Source organism: Cryptotermes secundus, unplaced genomic scaffold (assembly GCF_002891405.2).
Source record: "Cryptotermes secundus unplaced genomic scaffold, Csec_1.0 scaffold293, whole genome shotgun sequence".
NCBI classification, from domain to species: Eukaryota; Metazoa; Arthropoda; class Insecta; order Blattodea; family Kalotermitidae; genus Cryptotermes; species Cryptotermes secundus.
Window position 1 is genome coordinate 3708 of NW_019726228.1, and position 24953 is coordinate 28660.

The 24953-nt window shown below is 40.6% G+C and overlaps 1 long non-coding RNA gene across 1 annotated transcript; it reads right to left on the reverse strand.

The window, feature by feature from the left end:
- Positions 1 to 3505: 3505 nt before the first annotated feature.
- On the reverse strand, positions 3506 to 9177 carry LOC111864010. The gene is made up of 4 exons (XR_004512974.1): positions 8727 to 9177; positions 8232 to 8336; positions 4511 to 4658; positions 3506 to 4418 (listed from the first exon to the last, which is right to left on the reverse strand). It is a non-coding gene; the product is annotated as an uncharacterized LOC111864010 (long non-coding RNA).
- Positions 9178 to 24953: the final 15776 nt, after the last annotated feature.

The window sequence follows — 24953 nt, forward strand, 5'->3', positions numbered from 1 at the left end:
CACATGGGATCAAAAATGAAAAAAAAATTCGGCCCACCGTCCGCCCACGAACCACCCGCCCTTAGGGGGTAACTTGAACTTATTCATTTGAGACCAAGTTCTATAAGCGAGATTTAGCAAGAAAATGTAATATAACTGCAGCGCATTCTGTTGACTAGAACCTCATGGAAAGCCACGAAGTGTAGTTCAAAGATAGCATCTTAGTATCTTATTGGGCTGTGCAAACCGCTCCTCTGAAGAATTCATTTTATAAGTTAGGGCAGGAGGTACTGAGGATGGAAGCGTGGGACCCCACCCTCAACCACCCTTATAATCACGCAGAAAGTTAATAGCTTTACACCAAGCTAATTCACCGAGAGTTAACAAGAAAACATTTTAAACTGCAGCGCCATCTGTTGAACATTACAACAACATCTGTTCAACAGATGGCGCTGCAGTTTTATTTCATACTTGCTTTACTCTCGCGGATGTAGTTTGGTCTCGAGTATTTAACTTTCTGCGTGATCCCAACAGCGGTCGTGGGTACGGTCCCACGTTTCGCCATCTGAGAAATAATGTTCAAAAGATGGCGCTTTTTATTATTTCATATGAATGTGAATATTATGGAAGCGTCCCATGCTTCGCCATCTGTGGAGTAATGTTCAAAAGATAGCGCTACTTTTCATTTCATATGAATTCTATGGAAGGGTGGAACTCCACCCTCACCCGCTCTTTGGCTCACGCAGAAAGTTAATAACTCGAGATCAAACTATATCAGCGAGAATTAACAAGAAAATATTTAAAACTGTAGCGCCATCTGTTGAAAATTACTCTACAAGTGATTAACTTTCTTCAGAGGAGCGGTTTGCACAACCCAAAAAGATAGTAAGACGCTACATTTTAACTACACTTGGTGGCTTTCCATGAGGTTTTTAAGTGTGAAAACAAACCAAATCCTATAACGTGGTATGTTACACATTAACGACAAATGTAAGAAAAAACTTAATTCACAGATAATCAACGAAGTCCATAAACTATTACAAAGTACACAGTATGAACACTGGGAGGAAGGGTTCAACATGGGCTTTAAGCCTTTATTTCAATCCAAATGGTACACAGTACTAGATGCATCCTTACAGCAAACACTGACCTACAAATAAGAATTACATACATCATCTCACTTACCTTCCATGTCACAGTCATTACCACTCTGACACCAACTACAAATTACCTTTCAATTAGGCAAACACACTCTGCCAAAAACATAAATAACAAAATTTATTCAATCTCATGCAGGTAGATATCTCTAATTTTGCAGTTTCCTTTACGACATGACTCCTAGCATAGCCCTTCTTTATTCATTGGCCCCAACAATCCCTATACGAATAACTTTATTTTTAATTCTGCATAGTCTTATTCTTATATTAACCTTCAACACTTGGCAATGATTTTCATTATACATTGCTTCATGATAATAAATGACTACCTTGAAAGAACACAATTTGGAAGCTACAAGTAACCTGCTATAGGCATATCCGGACAGAAACATTTTAACAAACAGCACCATACATGAGATGACACTAGACTGAATTGCTGTTACCATCCATATAGACAAACAATTCAATGTCTTGCCACACTGGTTCACAAAGACTGTATGGAGCAGAAGACAACAACTGATTCATGTGTTCAACTTCCAACCCACCTGCAACCCATCTCAATTCCTACAAACAAAACCTCATTGGACAAACCCCAATGTCAGTGTGTAATCAATTTCCAGTGCTTCACAGAAATGTCTGATTCCATTCTGATGAACCTGGAGAACAGCAGGTGATTGGATGTTCTCGTCATGTATTTGGTCATGGTCAGCACCATTTAACATGGATAATGTGGAATGAAGCAAGCAGTCCCAGTACTTGTGTGTCAATGGTTATGCTTTGCTGATGTACACTGGTAGCTAGGTTCTCAGACAGAGTTACACTAAATCCCATTTCTCTGATGATGTCAGGATGTTACCCGGTCTCAAGGGCCACTAGTATACATGTACCAGCTCCAAACATAATGCAGTACTGCATACAATTAACTACAGGATACCACAGCAATAACTACAACTACTGAATTACAGTACCCACTACAACTACAGTGTACAAAAGTACTGGCAAGAACTACACATGCCACACTACTGGCTACAACTACATAGTATATGCCCACCAGTCCAGCCCTGTTATATCCCAAGGAACATGAATACAGGATTCAGTCCAGGCTAATCACTAACCCTGGCTACCAGCATACATCAATGAAGAAGCACCTTCAACACTCAGGCACTAGTAACATTTCCTAGCACCTGAGTTTTCCAATGTTAGGAAATAAGGAGTTACTCTGGATATAAGTCAACCCTTGACTTCAGCCACTGTTCTCTCCGTTAGTCCATTTTCAACGAGGACATCAGATTCCAAGAGCAACTGTATGTATACACTGGCCACATTGCTGCATCACTCATACAATTAATCCCTCATGATGGATGATGAGACTGCCATTAAAATGGAAATTCATTCCTTATTCATCACGCTAACCACCCAATCAAAACACTGCTTCACAGCCTGTCTACAAAATATTTAAAAAATGATATGGGTACAGTAGACCGCCTGTGGTCTAGTGGTCAGAGTTCCTGGCTACAGTTTCCTGGCACTACCAGATTTTCTGAGAAGTAGTGGTCTAGAACGGGGTCCACTCAGCCTTGTGAAGATAACTGAGGAGCTATTTCAAGGAAATTGCGGCTCTGGTCTAGAAAACCGATATCAACGGACGTAGGGAGCATTTACGCTGACATGACACCCTCTATCGGCAAAAGTTGGCACTAACTTCGCCAACAAACAGCGTTACCTCGGTCAGTATAGTTCGCTTGCGAACTGCAGGCCACAGAGTTTATGGGTACAGTAACTGCTGATAGCAGGTAAAAGCACTCTGTTCTTTAAGAGGGATGTGTGTTGCTGCATATAATTTCAATAATTCATGAACTATTCAATGTAGCTTTCTCACTTCTGGCGTAGGCTGACAAATACTTAGGCACATAATGTTTCTTTGTCATATTCAATGTGTGAGCATGAGACTGGACACTGCAGCCATACTGTATACTGTGTCAGGCAAACCCTCAGGTACTAAATTTTTACATTTTTATTAGGATGGGCATGACATCAGATGAACAATTATTTCCTTTTTCCACATCCTTCTGTTTTTCTGATAATGTGTGTTGGTTGATATCTCCACCACTGCAACAGAACACAGATGAGTTAACACCATGTCTGACAAACTTGAGATACAGTATAACTTTGCTTGTACGTACAAACGCAATAAATTAAATTTCTTGTAATTGATATTATAAGTGTGTCTTTTTGACTTCATCCACTCAAGGGTTCACAAGTCTACTTTACGACTGTAGATAAAACACAGTCCCAACTCCTGCTACTCTGATACTCGACACAGAGTGAGTGGTACACACTACTGTTCTCCTTCAATAAATACTGCCATGACAAAATTTTTCCTGTTTTATTTCACAGTAAGAAGTTCACACATATGAACTGTCCCATTCTGATAAACAGTAAAGTGTAGCCATGCCTACAGCTGGGTCTGTTGATGTAAGCCTAATACATTAGGAAAGAAAAACTGAATGAACAATTATATATATCTTACATCATATTAATATTAAATACTGGAACCATACTTGGATCATAATTCAAAATGGAACTTAATTAACACTGAAATCAAAATATGACATATTATCAGAGTGTATGAGTAATTAACAAAAGAATGAATACTCTGATGACAGAAGCTGAAACACAGAAAAGCAATCCTACTCAAAAATATTATGTATGTAACTTAACTCAAGTACCTTTCATAAAAGAATTAATGTTATACAGAGTACAATTTAAAAAATACATGGCATAACTTCAGGAATGGGTTCCTCATATAAAGATAATAAAAACAGTCCATATCAACATAGTTCCGGAAAAGCAGTTTCCAAATCAAGGCTTTCTAAAACTGCTGAATGATAAGTTCAATTTTGTAACTCCCACAGATGGTTTCTGTCATTCACTACACTAAGACAGTCGTGGTATCAATCTGACACAATCTCAGATAGCTTCCAAATCTTAGTAGAATTGTACAGTAATTATGTGGTGACTGCAAGTTGCTGAGATGATGTACTCAAATCAAGAGCTAGCTGATGTGCACTTCATGTTCTGTTTGGCAGACAGTAATGCTGTGGTGACTCGATTGTACCAAGAAAGGTATCCAGGATGAACATGTCCAGATAGGAAAACATTTCTAAGTATCCATTGCCAACTTTGTGAACATGGGAATTTTGCACCTTGTGTTCCCAATGGGGTGAGCATAATCTGTGACTCCTGAAGCAGAGGATATTCTGGATGTTGTGACTGAAACTCCTGGAATTAGCACACAAAGGGTATCAATGCAAGTAGGCATCACTTATTCGACTGTCTGGAGAGTGTTTCAGAAACAACAGCTGTATCCCTACCATCTGCAGCGTGTAACTACAACATTACTCGGTGAGTAATGTTCTGCCAGTGGTTCTTACAACAGTGTGGTAGAAATCCTAACTTCCCTGCCTTGGTGATATTTATGGATGAAGCAGAGTCCATGGGTGGAATTGAGAATTTTCAACACTATAACAAAAACTTAAAACAGAGGCAGAAAAAACAATATATGCATGTGTATGTGTATTTACTTAGTAGCACTGTCAAGACATGAAGCAACACTTAAAGGCTTACAATAAATTGTTCACTGCAGACCAAAATAAATACATACACTAGCACTGTCAAAAAATGAAGTAAGAGTTCAATGCTTACAACAATATGTTCAAAACATATCTAAAACTGGATGCACACACTAGCACTGTCAACTGTTAAACAATGGCTCACAATAAATGTTCACTGGAGAGCCCCCCCCCCAAAAAAAAACAACAATACCACTGTCAACAGATGAATTTAACACACAATGAGGCTCACAATGAGATGTTCATTGCAGAACCAAAAAAAGAAACACTAACTAGCACTGTCAACATATGAAGCAACATTTTAATGAATAAATGGATGCTTAAGGGGTGGGCCACAATAATCTAGCCCTTGTACTGCAACCTCCAATGATCTGTTCTGCTTCCCCCTTTGACTGACCCTTTATCAATCCTACACTTAGAATGAAATGTATGACTTTGTTAATGGTAGTGTCACAGGAGTCACTTGGTTCCATAAAAAAGTGGCCCAGGTGACAAAATCTTAAAAAAGTTATGGCATCACAAACACATAGGATGTGTGTGGCTGAAGCAAACAAAGGCTTACAATAAGAAGTTCAATGCAGATAAAAAACACCACACACTAGCCCTGTCAACAGATGAAGCAAAACTTAAAGAAAGGCTTACCATGGCATGTTCACTGCAGACCAAAAAAGTAAAAATACACACTAGTACAGTCTTCACATGAAAACAAACAAAAAAGTAAAGGTAAAGTTATCTTTGTAAAAGGATGTGGAGTCCCATGAGGTTGAAATGTCGAGGCTCCCACATTTTCTAGATAATTGGCTCAAGAGTTGGTGGTGAGGAGCTCGCCAGCCACCCTCTATCCCCAGGAAGATTTCTGGTACTCATTTCTGTTAGAGGCTGGGTTGACTCCAGGTCCATAGTGTGGCTGGAAGGATTAGGTAAACTGAAAAAAATCCCACATTTTCTAGACAATCGGCTCACAGATAGCAGTGAGGCTGTGAGCCTTAAGCTCTGGCCAGCTACCCTTTACCCCCAGAAAGATTCCTAGTACTCATTTCTGTTAAAGGCTCAGTTGACCCCAGGGCCAAAGTGCAGCTGGAAGGATTAAGTCAACTGAAATAATCCAATGACCTCATCAGGAATCAAACTCGCGACCTTCTGGCTTGTAGCATAGTTACTCAACAAAGTACACTACTGCATGCCCCCTCCACTTAATCAAACGCTTAAGAGAAAATGCTCACTGCAGAAAAAAAAATATGCACGCATTACATACTTACTAGCATTGTCAATAGATGAAGTAAAACTTAAAAAAAGGCTTACAATAAAATGATCACTTCACATCCAAAAAAACTAGCACTGTATACAGATGAAGCAGCACTTAGAGGCTCACACTACATTTTCCATAAAATGAGCACTTCAGATGCAAAAAATGAGCACTCAACAGATGAAGCAACACTTAAACAAACCCTCACAGTAAAATTTCCAACATTTATACAAGAAAGGAAACATACATTAGAACTGTCAACAGATGAAGTAACTGAATTCAGGATTTCTGCATCTAAGTGCAACATAGTTCACTGTTCCTTTCTTACGCACTATTTCACTACATGTTTTGACCTACATGGTCATCTTCAGGCGTGCAGGCTGTAGTAGTTCGGGACTCTGCTGCTCACTGCAATGCAGTTTTTCTTTCCTCTTACGGCTATTTTTGGTTGTGTGTTCCAAACACTTGTTTTTCTCTAATGTGTGATGCACTATGTTAAAGCTTCTTCAAAGGTATTATGTATATTCAGTTACTGTACATGTGGTCTGACAATAAAGTTCGCGAACTCTTCACAGTAAAAAGTGCTTTACCTCATTTCTAAATATCACTGTGGTCACCGTCAAAGTACTCCCCTTGGGAAGCTACGCACCGATCCCAGTGCCTAGTCCGCCCTTCAAAACAGTTTTGGAACTAGTTTTGTGGAACGGCCTTCAGAACTGCTATCATTATTATTCCTGATGTCATCGTTATCAAAGTGCCTTCCTTTCAATGTTTCCTTTATCTTTGGGAACAGAAAAACTTCACTGGGGGCTAGATCCGTTGAATAGGGAGGGTGTTCCAGCATAGTCACATGTTTACTAGCTAAAAACTCCCTCACAGATGCCATGTGAGCAGGTGCATTGTCATGATGCAAGATCCATGAGTTGTTGGTAAAAAGTTTCCATTTAACTTTTTCACACAACCTTTTCAGTACCTCAAATAGTAAACTTGGTTGACTGTTTGCCCAGTTGGTACAAACTCATAATGAAAAATCCCTCTAATATCAAATAAAGTTAGCAACATTGTTTTGACTCTTGATTATGACTGATGGAACACTTTTGGTCGTGGAGAATTGGTTGTCTTCCACCGTTCACTTTGCCACTTCCTTTCAGGATCGTATTGGTTGACCCATGTTTCATCACCTGTGATGACACAGCCCAAAATGTCATTTTGCCTCTGCAAAAGGTCTTGCCAAATTTTGACTCTTCTTTGCTTTTGTTCTTTGGTGAGCTCCTTTGGGACCAATTTTTGCACACAATTTCCTCATGTTAAGATCTTCAGTTAAGATTTTCCAGGTTCTCTGTAGATGTTCACTTGCTCTGCCATGCTCCTGACAGTCAGCAGACGACTTTCACACACAATGTGATCAACTTTTACAATGCTTTCTTCAGTTCTGTTTGTTGCCGGCCTTGATGATGTCTCTTTGAAAATGTGGCACAGTTCATATTTGAGAACAACGATAACACATCAAAACCTGATTCAGGATGAAATTAAGAGACTGAACTCTGGTAATGCTTGTTACCATTCAGTGCAGAACCTTCTGTCTTCCGGTCTGCATCCTAAAAACATAAAAATTATAATATACAAAATTATAATTTTGCCTTTGGTTCTGTATGGGTGTGAAACTTTGTCTCTGACATTAAGGGAGGAATGAAGACTGAGGGTATTTGAGAACAGTGTTAAGGAGAATATTTGGACCAGAGAGCGATGAAGCGACTGGCGGCTGGAGAAAACTGCATGAGGAGGAGCTTCATAACTTGTACTTTTCTCCAAGTATAATCAGAATAATCAAGTCAAGGAGCATGAGATGGGTAGGACAAGTAGAACAAACACCGGAGAGGAGGAATGCATATGGGATACTGGCAGGAAAGCCACCACTAGGAAGACGAAGACGTAGGTAGGTGGGGATGGTACAGTATGGACTAAATTGATCGGGCTCAGGATAGGGACCAGTGGAGGGCTCTTGTGAACATGGTAATGAACTTTCGGGTTCTATAAAATGCTGGGAAAATCTTGATTAGTTGCGCAACTGGCAGCTTCTCAAGAAGGACTCAGCTCCATGAGTGACTAGAAATGTTAACAGATGAAGTAACACTTAGAAAAAACTTAAAATAAAATGTCCGACACAGACGCAAAAAATAGCACTGTCAACAGAAGAACACTTAAACACAGACCTACCATAAAATATTCAGAGCTGACCCATAAAATGATGGACACACTAGCATTGTCAATGGATGAAGTATCACTTACACAAGGGTTACAATAAGATATTCACTGCAGATCCTAAAAATTAAACACATGCACTGTAAACATATGAAATAATATTTAAAGGCTAACTATAAAATATTCACTGCAGGTCCAAAAAAGGAAACACACTTTGAATATCAACAGATGAAACACCACCAGTAAGCAAAGACTTACAATATGATACACAGGTCCTGGCATAATTTACAGAGCTACTACTTGTACTACTTGTACAACCGGTACGGACCCGGTATATACCCTTCCTTTAAAACCAGGACGATGGATAAAGTCCGAAAACCCAATATCTCTGTGTGTTATACATCATCATCAGAATCCTATAGTAACTACTTGTACATCATAAAGTTGGACATTAGGCAATGATATGCTTCCTATTTTTATTTGTACAGAATGCGAATGGTATTTGAATACCTTTTCCCTGAAATCAATTAAGTTGTTCCTTGATACCGGTGACATCAGTGCTAGCCCAAAGTCAGTCTTACTTGAAATTTGCATCCTACATCCTATGTATCTGTCACTGACATATTTTCAGCATACTTACGTATTAAAAAATTATGCGGCAAACTTTGACATATTTAAATGATGATAGCTTAAAAGGTCGTCCAATGGTGGTAACGTGTCGATGTGGTGACTGCCTTCATTAAAGTATCTAACATTCTTAAACTTGGACCTATCATGGCTTAACTCCCTACTTTAAAAATTGGTTCAAAATATTTCAAAGCTAACGGATAATAATTCACAGGTCTGAAATCTTTCATAAACTCTTATGGGCTACACGTTTAGTTGCTGTACATTTCTTCAAAGATCAAATTATTAATCGGTTCAATAAACACACCAAATATTTCCGCCGCAAAAATTTCGATATACCGAAAAACACCACGGCACTATCGATAGCGTACAAAGCGCAGCAGTAATAGTACGGAGATTCACCGTCAGGTGGCTGTGAATATCTCTTTAGATTGTAGTGACATCTGCATAAACGGACGAATTCAAGAACTACATTCATTTACGTAGTAGTTACGATAGTTCAACATCTCTTTCTCACTTTTCTTTGGTCGGGAATTTAATGATGCTGTTAGTATGTCGACTACACGGAGTCGATAGGCGTGACAAAAATCATTACGGTAATCGGTCGCGCGGGGCCCAGAACCAAGAATGACTGTGCTAGCAAAGAGCACAGCGATTTACCCGAAACCGAATAGATTATACAGTGTGCGATTGTAGGTTCATTGACGGATTATTAATTTAAAAATACTTGAAAGGTGTCCTATTCGAGATACTATCCAGGAATTTTCATACAGGGACTTAGAAAAATCACGAAATAACGTAGTAATAGCAGGTGTTCCTGCCGAGATTCGAACAGAATACCCATACAATTAGCGTATACAACATGACTGCCAGACATCCCTCTTCATGTGGCCGTACAGGTATTAAGCGTGAAATTAACTGTTCACCTCCACACGCTGCCAAAGTTAAGGATGCACCTCTGTGATCACTACAAGTTCCAGTGTCGTGATAACTAATAAAAACAACTACCGTTTATCTGATCCTATCGAAAGTTACAAGTTTCATCTACAACATTTTTGTGACAACCAGTAACCATCTGCACGTAAAGTTGCAGTGCACAGTGTTCAGTTTGAGCTGAATCATAAATATCACAGACGCCCTAAAATAGTCAGCGTCCGTATAAGATCTTAGTTCTTCCAATAAAACTGGAGTATAATTATTTCTAATACACAGAAACTAGATAGGATGGGATGGTACTGATTTGATTGATCTGGCTCAGGATAGGGACGAGTGGAGGGCTCTTGTGAACACGGTAATGAACCTTAGGGTTCCATAAAATATTCGGAAATTCTTGAGTAGCTGCAGAATTGGCGGCTCCTCCAGAAGGGCTCAGCTCCACGAGTAAGTAAGTAAGTAAGTAAGTAAGTAAGTACAAGCAACTTACAAATAAGTTGCATTTTCCTAAGCCCACAGTCGTTCTGAAAGTTAACAAAACTCTTAAACAAAGTAAACTGTAGATGTGTTTGCAAGTTGCAAAGCAATGCTTGTTTTCTTATAAGGTAAAGCTCTCCCTGTGCTTACTCGAGTAAGTAACATTCCAAAAAAGCTTATGGGGGAGTGGAGTTATGGCTCCATTGTTCTTGAACTCTGTCCTGGATGGAGGTGAGTGATCAGCTTCACGACCCGGTCGCATTAGCTTCAGGGGAAAAGTCCCAGTACCCGTTAGACTGAAAGCTTAGCGGGACCCACAGCTGATCCGTAAGCTGTGGAATAGAGAAAACTTCTTGCCCTTGACGAGAATTGAACCCCGGTCTTCCAGCTCGTAGCTCGCCAGTATACCGACTGAACTATCCCAACTTCTGTTTTGTTATAAGTAAATATTTTAAGACTTCTGTCTCCTTGATGTGACGCTATGCAGTTTGGTAGATAAATGCTGATCTTTCGGAGAAATCCGCTGTTTCTGCCTTCAGAATAAAGAATCACTTCTTCTACCTACAACCATAGCTAGGACAGGTACTGATCAGGAACGCGAAACGATAGCTAAGGGTCTGTAACACGCTACCTGCCCTTACCCAAAGATTGTAATGTAGGAAGAAGAAACATAGTGTTACGCTTTTAGTGACACCCACGGGGTTCGGATTGGTAATCGGACTTACTGAACTCTTACAGCTCGTGACTACAAGTAAGGCTTATGCTCTCGCTGTTCTACACACTTCATAAAACACTACAGGACACACCATGTCATCTCAGTCTGTTACAGTCCTCACTAGTCGTTGCTTGGTAGCCGCTTCCAACGGCGGACCTTCCCCTTCCTCTGGGTTCCCGAACTGTCTCCAGACTCAGCTACCAGCTTCTCACAGCAGCAGCTCACAACAACTGAACCCCAGCGGTCATCTAACTGACTGACTGTTAAATTGCTGCTGGTCCTCGCCAGTAGAGTGATTCTTGGTTATGAGCCCCCATGGGATCCATGACCACATTTCATAGTCTGACGGCTATGGGAGAATTCAGACTCCTCTTCCTCTGACTGATTGATTCCTAAATTGTTCTGCTTATAAAATTTCTGCAGGGACCGCACAGAGAACACCGTTCCTGTGTTGCAATGCAATTGTTGCTTAACGATGACATGACGTATTCCATTGTTCTTTGTGTACCAGAAAGTTTATCCTCGGAGATAAAAGAGGCTGAAGTGTCAAGATCACCATCTATCTGCATTTAGTGCAGAGGCTAAGAATGCGTGGCGCTTTACCTCCACTCCTCCATCCGTCTTCCTGTGGCCATGCTTAAGCAGAGAGATAATTTTACATTTACCTTACTTTATGTGTGACAGAACAGAGGAGACGTGTCTGATATCTGTACGCCGATTTGCTAGAAGATTATCAGAATAGGGGATGTGAGATGGGCTGATAGCATGAATGAGAGAATTGAGAAAAGTATACACAATTTTAGTCGAAAAATCTGAAAAGGAGGTTAGTGGGAGACCTAGAATTATGTGGGTGGAAAATATTTATTGATTAAATACTCTGTAAAAATGTGGGCAGGATTCATCTGGCTCCTTACAGGGACCAACGGAAGGATCTCATTAACACGACAATGAACCTTCAGTTTCCATATAAGAAGGAGAAGTTCTTGACCTGATGAGAGGCTACTAGCTTTCCCAAGAAGTGACCAACTTCAGGGGTTAATTAATCCCTACAGGTTACTGAGGGATTTTTTTCCTTAGCACTACAGCCCCAGTGGGCCTAGGCCTACCTCCATGAACTTCTCCATTCACTTCGGTTTTTCTTGATCTTACACATTCGGTAGGACTCCTTGGGTGGGTGATCAGCTCGTCGCAAGGCCTCTACCTGTACACAAACACAGAAAAACACACACACACAAAATCCCTGAGTGCGATTCGAACCCACGATCCCGGTTTCCAAGCGAGCGAAGACAGTACATGCCTACTGAGGGATTACCGTACATTAAATCATTCATTTGGTGTTGTCTTCAGTATCTGGACTTTTCATCATATGGAATCAAGTTAAAAACCTGGGCATTCCAAATGGGATCTACTGTTAATTAAATTATTCTGACTCAGACAAGATCATTTCGTTTCATAACCCCTTATTAATAACTCAGTAACACAGATACAGAAAACTCCGTGGTCTGTAGTCCGCAAGCGAACTATACCGACCGAGCAACTGCCGCTTTTCGGCGAAGTTAGTGCCAACTTCAGCGGATAGATGGTGTCACGTGGTCGGCACAACGGTTCCCCACGGGCGTTAATCTCGGTTTTCTAGACCGGACAGTAACACAGATACATACAAATACGCCATATTTGTTGTTCAACCGATCTACCATTAGAATTTAGTGGGGCCATAAGAAATTAGAACCAAGAGTCTATTGGACAACCCTAGTGGGTTAGAGCAGGACCCCCTGCCTGGCTAGCGGCGCTATATTGCAAACCTTACTGAAATAAGTACCAATTAAATCCTACCATTTAAACGATGTATATGTTCTGATCAACGGGGGAATGATTTTGCTACTATTTTTCATCACAACGAGCTCATTTTCTTTGTTCTTTGTCGAATTTCAAACGCACAGATTCCAGACTGTTTAACCCCATCAGACGAAAGGATCTCCATCAGTAATCTTCACCTGCTGGAAGGAGATATGCAACCTGACATTGGAGATTAATGATGGCATAAGAGGCGTGCCTAAGGAGACACAGCAATCCGCAAGAGATGTCTGTAGTGCCTAATCAATATGAGTAGCTGCCCTAGGAAATCCGTTTCTGTCCGTGCCATGTTATTAAGACCTAACTACCATTTGCAAACAGCGAGCTGTAGATTAATTAGGCATAGGTTGACTTTGATATGCTGTTTGAGGTTTTAATATTTGATCTAGGAATCTTCTACGAATGGTTTCAAAGGCTGTGTATATCAGCGTAACATTTGGAAAATTCAGCTTTAAAAAATTATCACTACTTAAACCCAGGGCCTGAGTACCTGAGTTCCAGAAGTGTTCGAGATATGAACAGTCTCTGAGTACTACCATGTGGTACATGCAGTCGTAACTCAGTGTCCTATGGTGACATGCAGGCACACTAAACTCTGCATCAAATATGAGAAACCTATTCACGGTATTCAGAATATTTGATAAAAGGGAAGCAGGGATAATTTTATTATTGATGCGTAGTGTGCTGCACGAGACATTAAAATTTTAGGTTCTTTACCCTTTTCTTTTTGTTTACCGAACGTATTCTTTTGTAGGTCCTTTACGGAATAAGTCGATATCTGCTGAGTTCTGTTTCGTTTTGAGTGCCATAAATAATATTTGAGACTAATATAGCATCGGATATAAATAAAATTAAAGAGAACCGCTGATAAATTATTATTTATAAGTCCAATATTGGTAAATTGTTTAGCCCAAACTCATATAAATTTCTCCGACTATGTGTAATGTTAGGCACAAGATCTGTAAACCGTTGACTGTCGTTGAACTGCCGATATTTTTGTCGCTTTTTATTTAACTGAAACATTAATTCATTTATAATAACCTGCCATTATGCCCCACCACGAGCCAGATGAATTCAATCCATATCCTCTAATCATATTTCCTTAAAATTCATTACAATATTATCGTCTAATCCAAGTATAAGTCTACAAAATGTGTCCTCCCTTTACCAGAATTTACAGAATATAAAATTGAGTATACTTGCAGCTGGGCTGCGCCATAGCTCAAGCGGTTAGTCGCTGGCTTCCCACCGCGGCGGCCCGGGTTCGATCCCGGGGTCTGGTCAAGTGGGATTTGTGGTGGACAAAGTGGCGCTGGGGCAGGTTTTCTCCGAGTACTTCGGTTTCCCCTGCCAATCTTCATTCCACCAATTACTCCACAATCAAGTGGCCGCAGTACAAAGGATTTACTTGCAGTTTCTTACAGGTGAATTCGTGGTTTGACTTTGAGGTAGGCAGTGCAGTTCACCTAAAACTGTATCCTATACCTTACTAATCTGTTACCTGTTCTAAGCATTCTTGTGATTTTGTTGTATTGCCTCTCAGTAGTAGAAGTTGTGCAACATGAGAACATGTTAACAGGACTGGGGTATGAAGGGGGAGGGAAAAACGTTTGGGTTTATTTTATTGCTTTATTCCTACTTGTTCCTGTATTAACTTCTCTAGGTAGTCACCTCGGCCGAAATTCACATGAGATACAGTGGAAATCAAGGTATCACAAAGTTCGAAGTGATATAATGAAACAGTTGATTAGAAGCAATATTCTGTCACCTGTAGGGGGTTGTGTGTGCCTTATAGACGGGATGCTGGATGGGGTAATTGGATTTATTGACACCTTACACACACAACTCGGGACTACAGGCAATGCAGCGCTATCGCTGATCTACACACTTTACAGTTCACCGTTACACACACAATAGGATTCTCAGTTTTCACTAGTCGTATCCTGGCAACGGATTTACAACAGTCTCTCACTTCAAATCACATATGAAGTCTTCTTTTCATAGAATAATTCCTTTCTTGCCATTATTCTGCAACTGCCCAATCCCAAGACTAGACTCAATTCAATTCCTCTGCTCCCAAGCTGACAGGCTGGCTTCTCGAAACTCGGCTCAACTAGATTCGACTCAATTCTATGCTGCTGCTGCCATCTTCGGAACTCTTCTTCATAACCACTTTGCACGGACCACGCAGAAGACACAGCCTCTCTACTGCTGAGAAGGCGTGTTCACAGCGCTGTTGCACAGCAACTGAACTTATTCGATTGTTGCTTACGTAATCGTTGACACGGGAATGTGTTTACCGAGTCGTTGCCTAGTAACGTAAGTCTCCTCTGATTTCACTATTCTGGCTTTCGGGCGTCATGTCACAATATCTTTCATTCATTCATCAGTAATATATCTCTCAGGGTCCTTGGCATATTCAAACCCCCTTACCACGATAAGGTGGAGCCACCAACGAGGGGGACAATATCTTTAAGGGCATAAATTTTTCTGTTGCCAATATATTTAGGTACAAACCTTCTTTACTCTAGAATAAAGCTATACTAGTAGGCGAAGACATGTAATGTTTGAAAAATGGTAAATATGAATGGCTCTTGCTTATGAATTTCATTGAAATTCGTGTAATTTGTGTACAGCGTACCTAAGTATATGCATATAAAGATTTATCCAGTTCGGCTTATTAATTGTACAGAAAAGAATTCAATTTAATGTTGAAACAGGCCTTCTTTGAAATTCATATTAGCTGTTCTTTTTCGTAGCCGGACGATGCTTCGCTTTAATTTGTCAAATTCATTTAACGGTGGCCAACTCTTCAGAATTGAATCCGTTAGCTTACTATGTACCGAATGAATGTAAACAGATGGGGTACGAGAAGCGGGCGTCCCGTTTTAGTGCATAACGCGAGTGAGATACATGAGTGAAAATGTATTACAATTATAACACAAGATAGCAGCCGATCAGTTATCAAGAAATATAAAATACGGATTCAAGAATTAAGCCAAGAAAACGGGTGTCATATTCTACATCGATACCGAAAAGAGACATGATCTGACTACAAAATCTGTGACTCTCTTTGATATTAAAGATGAACTAATAAATTGAATCCAATAAATCTTCTTTACAGATCAGTAGATACGGTCCACATATATTTTACGTGTTTTATTCAAGTCCCAAAAGCCATTCATATTGAAATATAATTTCATACTCTATCCAGTATATTGTGACATGACGCCTGAATGCCGGAAGTTTGCAGTCAGAGAAGCACAGCAGAGATGTCCATTGCTAGACAACGGCTAGCTAAACACGTTTCCGTGGCAACGAATACGCTTGTATAAATCAAAGCGTTACCCAGAATTAACACAACATTCCAAAACAACTGAGGATAACTGAGGAGCTATTTCAAGAAAATAGCGGTTCCGGTCTAGAAAACCGAGGTTAACGGCCGTGGGTATCAGTTGCGCTGACCACGCGACACCATCAATCCGCTAAAGTTGGCACTAACTTCACTGACAAGCGGCGGTCGCTGGGTCGGTATAGTTCGCTTGCGGACTACAGGCCACGTTTGTTTGTTTGTTAATGATAATCTAATGAACCAGCTGGAAATGAAACAAAATTAATTCCCAGTCCCCGTGATTAGGCAGTGTGTGATGACAGGTGACGCCTGCCCGGTCTCGACGATCCACATGTTGAAGATTCACAGTTTGATTAATGATGTCTTCTGCTTGATTAGTTCCACCAGTCAGCCGAATTAATTACACATAGGCTTACTTAAGGAGTAGTGAACCCCGAGGTTCGGGGAGGCTGACAACCCGCGGCACAGCCTGCAGGCTACCCGTCCACTCGAACACAGCAATGAAATGTTAATTAGAGCGCCTTGGCTGGCAAATCAGAAGTTACGGGCTATTAGAGCGATATGACGTGTAATGTAAAGAGGTGCCGACTTAATGCAATTAGCAATGCTCTGATTTCCTTGCATCTGCTTACATGCAGAGAAAAATAAAAGTGCGTCTCTTATAATGGAAAGTGCTGATGTATCTTTATAAGTCACGGATCTGCCCCCAGGCTGTGTCGTCATTAGGCACTCCATATAACTTTATCACCACATCATCACAACAAACGCAACGGGGGTGTAGCTATCGGAGATACACGGCACTGTGAACACCGACTTGAAGTGACCATCAAAGAAATAATCGATTCTGTGCTTTAATAGCGGCACGAACTGCTAACGCAATGATAGGCTGAATGTACGAGTGTGGGGAAGCCCCAGTCTTGATTGGGACAGTGTCTCGTGTTTGTCGATTCTTTTTTAATTTTTAGGTTATGCAGTATCGGATAGTAGGAAGACTGTGAATGATGAACTGGGAGAAAGTGGTTGTAGCCGATTTTAAGGTTTTAATCACAATTTGCCTGCTGATAACAGTGACCGAGTTGTGTAAGGGATGAAATGTTTTCGCCGGCTCAAATATTCAGATCGTGGGTTTGAATCCAACTTGAGCCATGGATGTCTGTGTGTGTTTATTCTGTGTTTGTCCTGTCCTGTGTGCAGATAGCGGCCTTGAGACAGGCTGATCCCCCTCCAAGGTGTTCTACCGACTGCGTAAAAGATAAAAAAAAATAGAAAAAGTGGCCAAGGCACAAGAAGGGCCTTAAAGCCGTAGATAGATAGATAGATAGATAGATAGGTAGATAGATAGATAGATAGATAGGTAGATAGATAGATTAGATAGACATATCCACAATTTGCCTGGAGGGATCCAGATTAAGAATGCGAAGCAGAGGTCCCAACCACTCTACGACAAAGAACAGCTAGACGTTCTCTTTTAAAAAATTATATGCTCGATCTTGTTTCCGTTACTAATCACTTTTCTTAAGGCTAATAATAATAATAATAATAATAATAATAATAATAATAATAATAATAATAATGGTTCACTTTATGTTTAGACTACTTAAAGCTGGTCTATAGTTTTCAAAATAAAGATCGTGCTATTTTCTTTTAGTTAACGTATTTTACATTACGAAAACTCAAGGTCCTACATTCATAGGCGCTCCAACGGCAAGTAATTGTGAAGAGACCCTCAACTAACAACAATCTCGTAATTTCCATCGTTTATTTTTCGAATTTAATAATTATCACAACGAACAGTAACCTATCATTCTGCAGTGCTCAGCTGCAAGGCAAATCAAGCGCCAGTTCCTCAGGAGATGTAAAGAGAACCCCTTATTGCAATATGTTAATTAATGAAACACACATTAATAACGTGGTCACAGGTTATAATTCGGGTTTTTTTACTGATTAACAGCCTGTTTCCAAAATCCCACTTTAATAGTACCCTCCAATATTCGCTTTTATTTCCAGTGTTGTTTTCTCCATATGGATTTTCCGGCCAATGTATGTTATGTATCCTTCATCCCTCAAGCATGTTACATGTAGTGTTCGTTTCTTTCTTAACGGGAGCCATTTCGGATACAAACTAAATCAAAATATGGAAAGGACAGAAAATTCTATATAAAACCCTGCACATTTAGCCCCGGCAGGAGCGAGATGCTGCAGGACTGGGACGGTTGTTATGCAGTAAGGGTGTGAGCCCGCCCAGGTAGCTGCTGTGAGTAATGCACCCACCATGTGAACGCACGGGAGGGGCAGCTGATGGCCAGGGGGAATTGCTACTTGAGCAGATGGACTTCTCAATGATGAGTCGTCCAAACGCTCCCTTCATGTGTGAGAACAAGAAACACGTGCGCTACCGCTTAACTCCATACACGCACACGTATTCCAGTTGCATAACTGGCCAAGGGGGGAGTTATTATAGCAGTAGGCTCAATGTTATTCCAAATCACTAGAAAAATTCATTACTAAATCATGCCAATGTCATTAAAACAAAATTATTGTCTTTTTTGGAACATAATTAAGAGCCGGGATAGCGCAGCCGGTATAGAGACTGGCTATTGGCTCGACGACCAAGGGATCGGAGTTCCAGCCCCGGTAGGGGCAAGAATTTTCGCTTCTTCAACCTCCTATCCAATGGGTAGTGGGGCTCTTTCTCTGGAAGTAAAGCGGTCGGGGCGTGAAGCTGATCACTCACCTCCAGCTAGTGCCGAGGTCAAGAAAATGTGGGTCTATACATCCACTGCTCCATAGGTCTGAATGGCGTAGTGCTTAACTGGTTAAGCACAGGAACAACCTTAGCTAACCTCGTGGCATGTCGCATGACAGTTAAACGTGTTATGTTACTTTCCGTTAAGTTAATATAATTTCTGTTTTTTTTTTCATAAGGAGGATATATTAAATACGTGTGAGAGGAAATCTTTGAGGAAGGATTGTGTGTCTGGAGAACCAGAAATAATAAGGATCTGAGAGAAGTATGTAAGGACAATGATCTGTTTGTAATTATTCAAAGGAGACTTTTGAAGAAATGGGGCATGTGATAAAATGGATTAAAGAATGGTATAAAAGCACATTTTTGAAAGCCTTGAGTATAAGTGATAATGACAAGAATATTGAGTAAATTTTATGTCTTTGCATGTTCTCTGTTTAATCGTAAAAAGCCCAGTGTACAACCTGATTTAAATACTAAAATTTGCATCTTGCCAACAGAGAGTATTTTTGTGTTTCGTATGATCCTCACAATAAACAGCGAGTTTCCTTAAACAGCACTGACACGCCTAAAGCAATACGGGACAACAGAAGACGGTGTTTTCCGAATGATCTCGTCAAGCCAGAGATGGTTGCTTTATTCCAAGACAGACTTGGCCGACAGACTGTCGGTTGTAACATAACTTTGACTGGCAGTAGTCGAGTCGAGGTTCGAGAGGCCAGGCTGCCAGGATATGAGTTTTGGAGCAGAGAAACTGAACTGAGTCGAATCTTCAAAATTTTCAGTTGCAGAATGATGGCAAGAAAGTAATTAGGCGGTGCAAAGAAGCCTTCGTGTGTGATTTGAAGCGACAGTGAGACTATTATAAATCCGTTACCAGGATACGACTAGTGAAGACTGAGAACCCTAGTGCTTGCGCAGGGTAAATAGTGAAGTGTGTAAATCAGCTAGAGAGCTGTATTACCTGTAGTCACGAGTTGTGAATGTATAAGGTGGCAATAAATCCAATCAAGCAATTAAAAAACCCGTCTATAGTCACTAATACAGGTGACAGTATCAATATTACTTATTATTTAATACTTGTTTGGCCGCGCCATAGCTCAAGCGGTTAGTCGCTGCCTTCCCACCGCGGCGGCCCTGGTTCGATCCCGGGGCTGGTCAAGTGGGATTTGTAGTGGAAAAAGTGGCGCTGGGGCAGGTTTTCTCCGAGTTCTTCGGTTTCCCCTGCCAATCTTCATTCCACCAATTGCTCCACAATCACCCTCACCTCTCATCTGGGGCTGGTACAATAGGCCAGAAGTGACCGCAGTGCAAGGGACTTGGTCCCACCCCACTAACATTAAAAAACTAATACTTGTTTTTTTGGATAGCCAGAAAGTAAGACACCACTAGGGAGACTTTGACGTAGGTGGTAGGATAATGTTAAAATGGATCTTACAGAAATAGAATGAGGGAGTATAAAGTGGATTTATTTGGCTTAAGACAGGAACCAGTGTAGGGCTCTTGTGAACGCGGTAATGAATCTTTGGGATCTATAAAATTTTCCGAAATTTTTTAGTAACTGAGTGACTGGCTGTTTTTCAAGAAGGACTCGGTTTCATGGAGTTAGTTATTTGCGAGACAATTCAATATATATTAATTACCTATTGATTATTAAATTCTTTGTTAAATGTGTGTGTGTTTACTACGTGAAGTTTTAAAGCCAGGCGTCAGATCAAATGCACAGGGAAGTGAAAGCTATAGTCCGATAAAGCAGATTCAATTGAATTTATTAGATTACGTCACTTTATAGGAAAAGCTGATATGAAACGGGAGCCGCAGAAATCACTTTATGCACGCAGAATTACGTCCACGCGTTAGAACGTGACGCAACAGACGTGAGTGATGGAGACTTTAAACAGGCATATCAGAATAAGCAGATTAATGCTGATTGACTGCAAGCGAGCTGAGCTCCTCACACCGCTGGCGGCGGATCTAGTAATCTACATGATTGCGTAACGGGCAGCACGTATACACTCAAGTCATTGTTAATGACTCTACAGAACACAAGCTAAGCCATACGGATGTAGTACTCAGCTCTCATTTACTGCCTGCCAGTGTTATGACCAGTTACGTTTGACTTCGAAGAGTCTATAGGGTCAAGTATGGTAGGGTAAAGCTATCCCTATACATGCCGCGAAGGCCCATAGGGTTGTGAGACGTCGAGGCTCCCACATTTTTTAGAAAATCGGTTCACAGATGGCCGTGAGGTTTTCAGCCTTACGCACCGGCCGCCCTTTAACCCCAGGAAGATTCCTGGTACTCATTTCTGCTAGAGGCCGAGTCGACCTCAGGCCCATAGTGCGGCTGGAAGGATTCGGTAAATTGAAAAATCCAAATACCTCATTGGGAATCTAACCCGCGACCTTCCGGCTTGTAGCATAGTGTCTCAACCATGATAAGCATATGCTGTGGCTAGGGAATACAATATTAACTCGAATATATGGCGATTTTCTTCCTTCAGGTTCCCCAACTAAACGTTTACATGCATTTTTCTTATCCCCAGGGGCGCTACGTGTTTCGCTCCTTTCATCCTCTTTCAATTCATCTCCTTAATGTCACATGTTATAAACCTCTTCACTGTGTAACTTTTTCCGTCATATAAGTCACATGTGATGTAACAAATTTAGTCGTTTAAAACACTATTTTGTTTTATTGTTTCGGCATAGCTTGGCCATCTTCAATGGGTTTTCCAATACTCTGAAAAAAGCTACATAGTTTTTAAAGTTTATAAACTAAGTAAATTAATTTCCTAATGTTGTATTTTAGCGTCCTGTTGCACTGATTTTCATCCATGATATGTACTTGTATACAGTTGCCGTCTTGTAGTGCACTCAATTTCAACTGTTACTTCACGACATGTTTCGGCAACATAGTGCCATCATCAGGTGCCCTAATTACTCTAATCTATTTCATTGCTTGCCTTTATAAAATTATTTAAAAGTATTTAAAAAGTGCGTATTTGTCAACTATAATGAATATACACACACTAAAACTTGTTAAGATTATTCATCTTATGCGTCATAATAAAAACTTGTGTGTGGGTCTTCCACTATGGGGGTCGTTTTTCTTATATTTTGCGTAAACCGTGTCTTGTGATGTGTGTTCCCTACACACATCACAAGACAAATACGCACTTTTTAAATACTTTTTAAATAATTTTATAAAGGCAAGCAATGAAATAGTTTAGCGTAATTAGGGCACCTGATGATGGCACTATGTTGCCGAAACATGTTGTGAAGTGACAGGTGAAACTGAGTGCACACAAGACGGCCACTGTATACATACCATGGATGAAATTAATTTCCTTCTATAATGTTCCAAAGCCTATTGAAGATCACCAAGCTATGAAGAATCATGTATGAAAATGTAATGTTTTAAACAAAAATTGGTTATATTGGATTGAATTTAATTTATTAAATGAGAAATATGTTTGTAAATAATGCCTACTATTAAGATTTGTGCATACTCTTCTTACTTCCTCTCTTTTAAATTTTAATACATCTACCTCAGAATTTTGTTCTCGCATATTTCAATCTGCATCTCCCGTCTCAGTGTCACACAAAGTTTAATAATTAAGTGAAACAAAATTCAATTTCTGGCCTGAGCACTTAAATGTGCAGTGCAAAAAAATTAACATCGAGACCAATGAGAAATGCAATATAGAACAAGTAAACTGTTGTAACAAATATTATGTTTCTGGGCGTTATCTATCGTCTTGTCTTTACCCAAAAACAGTCCTGTTTATTTTTCAAAACTTAATTTTCTGAGACTTGATTCTGTCTCCGTCTTCAGGTAAAGCCTACTCAGTTGGGCCCAATCGACAGAGCTAGTCCATATCTCCGGACCCAACTGAGTAGGTTCTACATGAAGACGGAGGCAGAATCCAGTCTTTGGAACTTTGTGTTTTGGAAAATAAACAGGACGGGTTTTGGATAAAGACAAGACAATGGATAATGTCCAAAAACATAATATTTGTACTAACACAAGTTTTTAGATCTTATAAACTGTTGTAAGATACGTACACTTCACTGGGAGACACAGTTATGCCCTTGTGATTATCTAGTCTTGGAAACCAGCAGCAGAGGCTGCATAGACAAGGTGCAAGCACACGACCCCACGTTAAGCCCCCCCGCTGAAGTAAGCACCGGTCACGACTATTTCTCTCTTTGCTTACCGGAGGACAGGTGTGAACACAAGTGAATGCCTGTCGGGCCCACAATTCAGTCTTCATTAGCCTTCCAGAACGTGAAGATCCATCACCGGTCATTATAAGACTTTGCACGTAACTGACATCGGCTACGAGCTTGTTTGTTCTTTCATTCATTCATTGCCCGACACACCGTCCGCATGTCGTCCGCCGATCAAAACGAGTGTGTGCGAATTCTAATTTTGGTCTATGTCAGCAGGGATAAAGTGGTCTGTATACCGCAGTTAGGTTCCAGGTACGGGTAAATATAATTGCCTTCACGTCTGTACAGGCTCGGGGGCCCCATTCAAACCCTATAAAATGGGTACCGAAGGCTCTTTGCAAGTAGGTAAGGGGGTCGGAACGTGAAGTTGATTACACATCTCCATCTATTGTTGAAGTTAAAAGTGAGTGCAGTTTTATTTTACTTTTCTCTGGGGAACACAGTTGGTACAAATGTTATAATTTTTAAGCATTTTTCAGTATGTTGAAATATTTGAAGTTAATAATGGATATTTTGAGACATAAAAGGTAAAGTGTCCCTTATACTTAATTAATTAAACACTATGCCATTAAGACATGTTGGGGAGTGGAGGTAAGTTCCAACATTTTTCACCTCGGCACTAGATGGTGTTGAGTGGCAAACTTCAACCCACAGCCACTTTACCCCTGAGGAAACAGTCCCCGGTACCAGTGGATAGGAGGGTGGACGGACCCCAGACTCTGTCTGGACGCTGTGGAGGAGAGAACAATTTTGTGCCTGCCGGGAATCCAATTCCGGCCCTCAAGCCCATAGCATGTCGCTATACCGAACGAGCCGTCTCTAATAACAGATAGTATGCAAGTGATGTACTTACACTAGAGTTTGTTTTATGTCGCTATGTTTAGTATTGCAGACCACATTTGTATTGCTAATTTCTTCAAGCTACTGTGAATATTCGGAAATAACAGTTTGCAGCTAGATTAGGATGGGAGAGCTACCTGTACCAAAGGAGCCGATACAATTGATTGCGAGACGAAACTGGTAAAGTCAAACACGGTGAGCTAATAACTAGTCTAAATGACATGTCATAAATACTGTGGCGTGCCGCGAGAAAGCCGAAATGGATTAAGAGATCGGGGTTGATTTCCTAGTCAACGACAGACGTTCCAGCGACAGTGGCTAGGAATCAGAACGCATCCATTGCTACACAACGGCTAGTAATTCGCAGGCAGCGAAACCTAGGAAATCGTTGCCCGGAAATGAAAATCTAACAGTGAAATTTCCACCGTTACACACGAATTGTTGAGGCAGACATGTATTCTATCTAGGAATTGCTAGCCGTTGTATAGCAATGGATGCGTTCCGATTCCTAGCCGCTGTCACTGGAACGTCGGTCGTTGCCTAGGCAATCAACCCTGATCTCCTAATCCATTCCGGTTTTCTCGCGGCACGCTCAATATCTCCGTTCGAGGAGTTTCATCGAGAAACACAATTTTAGAACGACAGTATCAACATCTTAGCGATCAAAAATAACTGAAACCCATCCTTACAGGTTTCCATTTATAAAATAACACACGAGATAAAAATAGAAAAGGTAAGAAGAGTGACTTACGTGTCGATAGGAGTGAAGTGTTTTGTCTGTATAGGCGTGTCGATGTGCATTCTATATGTGCGGCCGCATTTTATGCGAATTTGAAACAGTGAGATATAAGCAATATTTTTAATAAAAGCTCACTTTATGCTCGAAGTCTGAAATAATGTGAATCCCAAAAAAATTCGGGAAGAATCTCTTACCTTACTTCAGGACCTAGTTTGAGAATGA